Genomic DNA, 9,494 nt, shown 5'->3' with positions numbered 1-9,494 from the left:
GCTATCTGGCAAGGCCTTTGGGAAAGCTGGATGTGCTGGTGTGTTCATTCTGCTGACAGCCTCACTTGCTCAGCTTTGCTCATCTGGATCCACAGGACTGCTTGGATGCTCAACATGAAAATGCTTTTCATTTTTTGTGATTTAGCAGATAACCTTAAAAACAGCACATTTGGTAAACTACCACTCATGCTAATAAGCAAAACTCCTGTTGGATCTGATAAATGAATTTGAATGATTATGCTCAATTTAGCAAAGCACTGTGCTCCTGCTGGGTATGTTCCCAAAGCATGGGACTGAAATGTACTGCCCAGGAGCCCCGACCAGGGGCACTGAGGTTTGCCATGGCATTCACTACACACATGGTAATTGTTGCTACCCAAATGTTTCAGTTTTCAGTACCAAATTAACTGTTGCCTAACGCTATTCACATAGCGTGCAAAAAAAGTAGGTCACTCGAGGCAGCAGGTATTGCTGGGCTTGGAAATCCACTTCTGTACGTTCACAGTTCAGCAGCTCCTCTAGAGGAGGGATCACATCTACTGTCACCAGCTCCTACCGAGCTGCTGCCTCAAAAGAGCAGTGACGTGCATTCCTCTCCCCAGTGTAATGTCAGGGTGCTTTTCCTTTCACAGGTGGGCTGCTCTGAGACAGGGAATGTCCCCTCCCATCTTCAGTGGCAATGATCTTCCTGTTTGAATTGAGAGCTAATGATAATCTTCCCTTGCTCTCTGAATCGGGGTCTGGATTTCTGGTCTCAGACTAAAAAATGATGTCTCTGCTCAAGGGGAAGCTGGAAGGAGGATGAATTTCTCTTCCCATGCTTTGGTCTCCTGTTCCTCTATGATGCTGCAAAAGCCAGGAGCTGCTCAGGATCAGGATAAGCCCTGCTCCCTGTGGCTGCCAGGGGCTGCTGGGCTGCACGGTGCTGTCCCCATGGAGTGGCCCAGGAGCTGGCTGCTGGTGGAGCAGCCCTGCCCTGGAAAACAGGACAGAACAGAGTGGCAGAAGCAGGGTGGGCTTGTCCTGTGAGCCTCCAAAGAGGAGTTCAGCATTGGATTGACAACACTGGATGTTTGTCCACGATGAGCTGCTCTTTCCCACGGTGCTCAGGCATTCTCCTCAGGGGGATTAAGGCAGTTTGCATGATCAGTTCTTGGCACCCAACCCCTAATAGTTTGTGTTCTGAATCCTGCCTGCTGGCCTGGGGTTACCTGCCCTGGTCATCTGCAGCAAAGCAGACCCAGGCAGGACTTTTCTGCAGCTCCCTCACTGCATTGCCACAGAGTCCCACACCCAAACGGGTTTCTCTCACCTCGTGCTCTTGCTTGTATTTAAGTCTCCACATTTTGTGCCTGGCTGGCTGGAGGCAGACCTGTGATGGCACTTGGAAACAGCAAAGGGTTCTAAGTCCCTCAGTTACAACACATCCACTTGCAACGTGGTACGGGTTGGGTTGGAAGGCAGCCACTGCTCCTTCTCCCTGGGTGGAGCAAGGGGCTCTACCCATCCATTTGTTAAATCAATGTTGTTTTAGAGCTGGGGTTAAGCAGTCACATAGAATTACCTGTGTAAAAATACAGTGCAGGGAATGTTAGCTAAGCTCCACTTAGATCACTGCAGATGTGTTATTTTGGGACACATTCATACTGTGCAGTCCTTATTCAGACGAAACTGCAATTGACGTAATTTTTTCCATAATGTTGCTTTTATTTGAAATCATATCTATACATCTTGTACAAATCAAACTAATAATAAGCATTTCCATGTCAGACTCTACTTATGGATTCATTTTGGAATTTAGTTTATAGACATGATTTGACTTCAGTGGGATTTATGTCCCTAAAAGGACTGCAGCAACAGGGGACAAATGCTAGAAAGTGGCTTTTTGTCTATAATTCAACATATTTGTTTGTGGAACCCTGAACAGTGTTCTAATCTTCTATCTGAAAACTGCCTTGTCACCTCTTGATTTACAGTATTTTCCTTTGCCTTGCCTCTCTACAACTCAGTATTTCTTACAAGGCAGATATTGTCAAATCTCTTTCTTGAAACATATAATAACCACCTTTTGTATTGAACAGGCATATAAATTACTCAGCTTATATGACAGAACAGAAAATAAAGAGTTGAGTATCTGGCAGAGATGCTGAAGAGTGATGTTATTATAACCTTATTGTGAAAGATTTGCCAGCAGAAAGTTACATATCTGTGAGGTAATCAACGACAATATTCCCTTTATTACAGCAAATACCAGAAAAGATTATTGTAGGATGATTTTCCAGATAAATCACTACTCTCTTTTTGGGATGTTCAGTAGCCATTCTTGTGTAGCACAGATGGGATTCAGAGCTTAAATAGACCCCAGGCAAAGAAAGCCACATTATCACAGGGGTTGCCTATCAGTGTTACAGATGTATTACTCAGATCTTCTTGGGAATTTTCCCAAGATGTTTGTTTTTCAGTGGGAAATAGTTCCTGCAGAATTAATATCTCACAGATTTTCCAGATTTCCTTCATGAAAATTACACCAGGAATGGAACAGCTATTTCAATGTGGAATTTGGTCCAGATGAAACCAAATCACAGTGCTTGGTTTGGAGCAGTTTCAAACGACCATCCATCCTTGCCTGAGCTGCCGACAGACCTATGGGATTTGTGTTTGGATGCTTTGTCCCTCCAGCTCCTGCAAACAGGCTTCGCACATCTTGTGGCTGAAGAAGGGCATCCACCCTGGCAGCCACCACAGCCCTGAGCAAAGAGGTGCAAGGAAGCAGAATGTACTCTTGTAGGAAAAGATGAAGATTTTGGTTGACAGGGGAAAAGATTATCAGGTCTAGAGGCAGCTCAGAGAAAAGCATCTGTATCAGCCCCTCCATGCCCTGCATGTGACTCAGACTGCTTGGCCCTCTTTAAGCCTGTGAACCGAGCAAGGGTAATTAGGACAGGTGCAAGGGTAATCAGGACAGCCCAACACAGACACGGAGAAGCCCAAAGCATTGTCTCACCAGCTCCGTCCTTGGTGCCTGACTGTATCCCTACTACCGAGGGCATGGTGGGAATGGCCAGCCCTCCCCTAAACATCACCTGCAGCACCCGATCAATAACGAGCAGCATTACCGTCAGCGCTTTCTGCTTGATTTATCGCTGCTTGGAAACATCAGCTGACTTTGGATGGAGCCTTAGCATCAACCTGGCTGAAGTGGAAGAATAAAGAGCTAAAAGCCCTTGGTCGCCGTTTATTCGCGGCTGGGATTTGGTGCACGGCTCCATCTCTTGGCGACTGCACAGCAGCGCTGGGGTTTGTCCCCGCAGGGTGGGAATGGCAGCGTTTCCTTCGCTGAGTGTCACCAAATCAAACAGGCTTTGATTTGGAAATCAGTCAGGTGCAGCCGCATTCTCGGTGTTGATTTTTTTGTGCTTAAGGGGTGAAAGTCGCTCACGGGCTTTGGCTGCTCTCTATCCTTTCCCCTCTCTGCACTGTAGGTGGACTAGCTTCCTGATAACCTTGGAGTTATCAGGAATATCCTGGAATCAGCTTGGAAAAGCCCTCTAAGGTCCTCGAGTCCAAACATTAGCCCAGCACTGCCAAGCCCACCACTGCAGCACGTCCCCAAGAGCCGCATCTGCATGTCTTGTAAATCCCTCCAGGGATGGTGACTCCATCGCAAAAGTTTAAAAGTGTTATCACCTCAAGAGAGACTTATTTATCGTCTGATTCTCCGGACACAGGTTCCTCTCAGGCTCCGCCGCCCGTGGGATGTCCGGGATGGATGGCAGAGTCCCTGTGTTTGCAGGCAGGGGCCGGGACGCTCGGGGACCGCTCCCGTCCCGCAATCTCTGCTGCCCTCGCATGGCGCCTCTAGGAAAGGAAACGAGCCGGGTTTGGGCACATTGGGGTTTGGAGAGGACGTGTGCCATCAGTGACCGCCACCGCGGGCTCGCAGGCACTTTGGCAGGTGCTGATGGTCATGACCCTTTCCGCGGTAATAACACTGAAAACTGATCGTCGCTGGACTTTGTCACATTCAAAGCCGTGTTCAATAATAAACCTGAGCTTCTCTAGGAACGGTCTTGAAATACAGACTTAACAAGCTGAGCCATCAATCTGCATGAGTCCAGGCAGGGAGTCCTTGTCTGCTCTTTGGTAAGTGGTTTCTTTCTTTATAATGTCATTTTGTTCTTCACTAATGCTCTCCATCCTAGGTTATCAGGAAGCTAATCAGCTAGACTTCCCAAGAACAAATCATTACCTGGCAATATACTACTCATCCTGAAGACCAAACACAACCTCAAGCCCTGCCTTGAATAGGTATTAAAGAAGGGTGTTCCAACCTGACGGTAAGAATAAAAATTTCATTTGCATTAGGGTCTTACTGCAGTTACTAGTAAAAATTCTATTTTATACAGTATCAAATTATAGCTCTAGCTGTCAAGAAAGTCTGAATAGACTCTGCTCCTCAGCTATGAGAAACTCTGGTGCTCTGAGTTTCTCATAGTACCATTTCTAGCTATACATTTGTAGACCTTTGCTTTCATTTTGTTTAAGCTAAATTTTAATACAAGACTGTTCTTACTGTTCACTCGCTGTGGGTAAATCCCATGGTGATATCTGCAGTGTTTTGCACACCTGTGTGCCTGCTCTTGTGGCAGTTACCAACCCCAAGTAAGCTCATTGTACAAGGGACAGTAACTACAGCATGCAAAGGACTGAACTTGCTGTCCCATGGGATGTGTGCCACATGCAAATATGGGTCACATGTGCAAGAGCAGATTTGAGAAGATAAGCTGCTAAACTGGCCTATCTCTGGGAGAAAGTCAGGCTGGCAGACTGAAACAGCTGAGCTAACAGCTAAACTGATCTTTAATCCATCTTTGCTGTAAATTATCTAGAAAGAGATCACCAGGCACTAAGTAGCCTGTGTGGATGAGGTAAATGACAAAACCTGAGAAAAATCATTGGGAAACTGGGAAAGTAATAATTTTGAAACATCAAAACTATTGGAACTGTATAATTGTATCCAGTGCAAGGCATATCCTTGTTGGTGTGTCTGGAGGTGACTTTAGATTTAGTTGCTCACTTATGAGTCCCCTTTGAAAGAGACCAGTTGAAAAGACCCAGTGGGTGTGTAGTATGAAGAAGCACTTAAGAGCTAAGCCAGAAACTTGTACAATTTCACTAAGCAACATTTCTCCTAAATGAATCCTGAGCAGAAATTCTGCTAGTACTGGATGTGGGCAGTGAGTGGCATCGTGGTATCACAGAAGCAGCAGCAGAGCAACAAACTAAGAGGATTAGATGCAGCAGAGGAACAGATAACAGGCTGAGGAGGGGTGATTTTCAGGATGGGGATCCCACCTGTGTTTAGTGCTCTGTTCATATGCCCACACATGATAAGTTTTATACACTGCAGCTTATGGAAATGAATACCATTGTCCAGTGAATCTTGTGCTGCTCCTTCATCTCTGCAGGAAAGCAGGCATCTCTGCTCTCTCCCTGTGGACTGATGTGCCTTCTGCAGGGCTTGTAGAAATGCAGTGCACAAGGTCCTAGTGAAGGAAACACCTGGTACCTTTGGACTCACTGAGCCATTACTAGTTTGCCATTAAAAGGGAGGATGGCATAAATGGTCCCAGAAGAATGCACACAAACCCTGGTATGAATAACAAAGCAAGTGCCAGAGTAGCATGGATGATGGGAAAAGAGAATTTTAGGAATCTGAACCATGCAAAGATGCTTGTTGGTGTTCCCGGGTCACTGGCTTGGAACCACAGCAGCCAGGAGCTCCTGGAAGGTTTGCTGAGGGCTCCAGGTGGGAGGAGTGGAATTGGAACTGGAGCAAGTTCCTGACTGAAACCCAGTCTACATACCACACCCTTCTAGCTTGAGGAAGTGTAGTAGAAGGGATATATAAATGTAATGTGACATATATAAATAGGAATATTACTTTGCCAGTTTCTTTCTGTGTTATATGCTCAGTGGCAGCACCTATAAGTCATCAATTCTGCTATGTTATCTGTAAGTACAGGCTGGGGCCAGTATTGTTTTAAAATTCAGTTTATCCTATTAATTCCAAACCTCAGTGCTGTAATATTGACTTTCTTTTTATTTATAATCCTTTGCCTTTGGGAAAGGAGTATAGAAGGTGTTAAAGTTGTCATCAGCAACTAATGCTATAAAATATATTTCTTTTTTGCCAACATGATTGTATCATATCGTAGCTGAAAAAATAGAGATATGAATAAATATGGTTGGCATATTGGCCTCAGAATTACAAATTGTTTTTTCAGTGCTACACTCATGCACATTTAGTTTTTAAGTATAGCAAGATAACTTCTGATAGCACAGATTCCATCTGGACTAAAACAATAGCAATGTTATTTGTAATAATGCTGCACTGGTGGTGGAGCCTTGTTGATAAATAGTGTACCACAAATACTGCATTACAAACACTGCCACCTGTATTCCTGATCCAAAATCCCAGCAAAGTGAAGGATCCTCCTGCCCATTTTGCAGCTGGGGAAGGTGAGGCACAGAGTGACTTGCCTGAAAAAGTTGCAGGGCTGGGGAGAGCAGAGTGTGGCTGCAATCCCACAGGAACTGTGCCCTGCCATGCCAACCCTGGGCTGGGCAGAGCAGCTGCTGCCATGCAGGGACTCTGGGGAGGATTGGGAAGCTCCCATTGCAATGAGGTGTTCTGATCCCTTGAAAAAACTCAGTGTTTTGGAGGGCTGCTGCTCTCTCGGGATGCCTGTGCAGTGCTTTCTGCACAAAGTTGTCCCTGTCCCCTTTGTGACATCAACCTCCACCGTATTTACAGTCCAAACAACCTGAGTGCAAATGAGGAAGGAAAACAAGCAGCCAGCTGCTTTCCATTGAGTTCATGGGTTTCTCCTGGATACTTTGCAAGAGTTTTGTTTAGCCCAGCTCCGGTTTCTGCCCGCAGTGATGTGAACAAGCAGAGGAGCCAGATCCGCTCTGGTGTCAGCGCAGGTGGCCCAGCTGTGGTCACACAGCAGCAGCAGCTCAGGTGGGGGGTTTGAGATGTGACCTGGTGCTACAAAACCACAGCACAGCCTCCGTGATGTCCTTTGGTTTGTTATTCTGCTCTTTGTTCTCAAGGGCCTGCAACAAGCCCTAAAGAGTAAAGAGGATCTGTTTGCTGAGTTCGGGATTTTAGGGTATCTTTTTGAACAAATTGTTGCAAATTAGCTGCTAAAAATGCGTCTGCCATTTCTTTAAAAAGGCATTTCCTGTAAAATCAGCTGGGATTGTTACTCTGCTCTCTTCTCATCTGCACTAACCCAGCACTTTGGTACAAGAAGTATGGCCATTTCTTCCTTGTTTTTTTCTCAACTAAAACATACCCAGAAAGACTGCTGGTTTCCTTCAGTCAGAGGGAAGACTAATTAAAAACCATATTTATTATGATGGCAGGACCAGCCTACCCCTCAAACATTCATCTTTCCTTTTAACAGTAAAAATAAAAAGGAGATAGTGTTGAACCAATGTGGTGCAGGGACTCCACACACACTGAGGAGCAACTGCAGCTTTTTTTTATCTTCAGCTGATCCAAATTTTTCTGCAGAGCCTGATTTCTGACAGAGTGATTAAAAACATTTTTGATCAAGCCTGGGAAGGCAGCAAATTTGTTCTCAGCACACACATAAATAATGCCATGTCTGAAGGTCTAAAAAATATCTATAAAACATATGTCAGCAAGAAATAGCATTTCCAAGGCAGCTCTGCTCTCAACTTTTCCGTTGGAATATTGAAACAGAGATTATTAGTGTGAATTTTTAAATAATCATGGAGGTTTTAGAAAAACATGTGCTTGGTGATTCTTTTCCTGTTTGCAAAATGTTTTTTTTCTTTTAAGTGAATAATTAACAAATTTCTTACTCTATTTTTTTTTTTGTCACATCAACTTAACATAGAGAGATATATCTTAATGTATTTAAAGTTGTTCATAGACGTCTTGGCACAACAGATTTTTCCTTCTCTCTTTGTCAACACAAGAATCAGTTCTTTGCTGGCTGGTTGGATTTTTCATTAACGAATTTCAAAACACACAGTGCTTTGCTTAATTACAGAGTGTCTATTTTCAGCTTCCTCATCAGAAGGTAGATGTAACTGTGTAACATGCAGATTGAATTCCAGGTATTTCAGCCAATTATGCTGTTCAAGGACTACTCTTGTGAGCTTCTGAGTGGTTCTGTTGCATTAATTTTCCATGCCCTTTTACAGCAGTAAAGATTATCAGCTTGTTTACTGCTAATAAGTAACAACCAGGAAAGGCCAAATTAAAAGCAGTTTTGTAACTTAAAGAGACATATCTCCAGTTGATCCTCTATTTTCCATTACCTTCAACATTCACAGTGTTAGTTTTGGATTTGTGTTTTCAGATTTTTCTTATCTCCATGGGCAGAGGTGGCAAGAGGCAGATGAGGACAGCAGGAGCAGGGACTGCCTTTTTCCACAGCAAGTGCTGGATGACGATGTGTGTGAAGCTTCAGCTTGAAACCAATTATGCCTCAGCTCTTCTCTGGTGGGAATCGAGTTAAGAATAACCTCTCATTGTCTTCCTGTCCTCCTTCTGCTATTATCTGTGCTGCAATCCAAAGGAGCACTGGTTTTAGCTGTTTAGCATTTCTGTAATAACTGCAGCCACAGATGCAAAGTATTCCACTTAAAGTGGTATTCTTCAGAGTGAAACATGATGTTGATGCCTCAGCTAGCTGTAGGTGAACTCAAAGTTTGCATTTTTTAGCCAAAAAAAGTTTTCTTGCATGCTTTTTCTGTCTGAGAGAACCACAAAACAAAAATGCCTGTCTTTTAAATTCTCAGCCCCACACTTCCTGACTGACCCAATATGAACCACTGCTGCTCTGCACACATTATTTCCTCTCTTTGAAAAACAAAAGAAAAAATTAGCCACAGTCTGGCAATACCTTGCATTTCCATTGACCTTATGTCTCATCTTTTGGGGGCAGCAAGCTGCTCTTGACATGAAGGGAGCTAAAAACAGAGCAGGGCAGAGGCGGACATGGGGTTGGAGACATCTCCTCCTCCAGCCCTTTCTCATTCTGCTGACTGATCTCCTCCCTGACATCAAAGCACCTCACCAGTGTCCACTGTCGTAGGAGGCTGGAAATATTTTGTTATATTCTTTCTGCAGTATCAAGGATGTTTTTTGCTTTCTTTTTTGTCTGGCAATTTTCTTAGCAAAACCTCCTGCTGCAGCACTGCTGCTATTGCACTGCCCGCTGCTAAACCTGGTTGTTGTCACGCTGCAAAAATCATCAAAAAGCAACTTTAGCTCTTGTTTTTGCTGTGTGACTGAGGCTTTCCTGCCACAGCAGTGGCCAAGGTCTTCTCAGCCCACTGAAGATGTCTGTCACCAAGTCAGCAGCTCTGTGTGTTCCCTCCATCTGTGCTGCCAGAGCAGGGGAAAGCTGCTGACTGGCACGCACTGGGAGCAGGATTTTCTTTCTCTT

Source organism: Zonotrichia albicollis, chromosome 13, assembly GCF_047830755.1.
Source record: "Zonotrichia albicollis isolate bZonAlb1 chromosome 13, bZonAlb1.hap1, whole genome shotgun sequence".
Classification (NCBI taxonomy): Eukaryota; Metazoa; Chordata; class Aves; order Passeriformes; family Passerellidae; genus Zonotrichia; species Zonotrichia albicollis.
Note: the sequence above shows the minus strand (reverse complement) of the source record.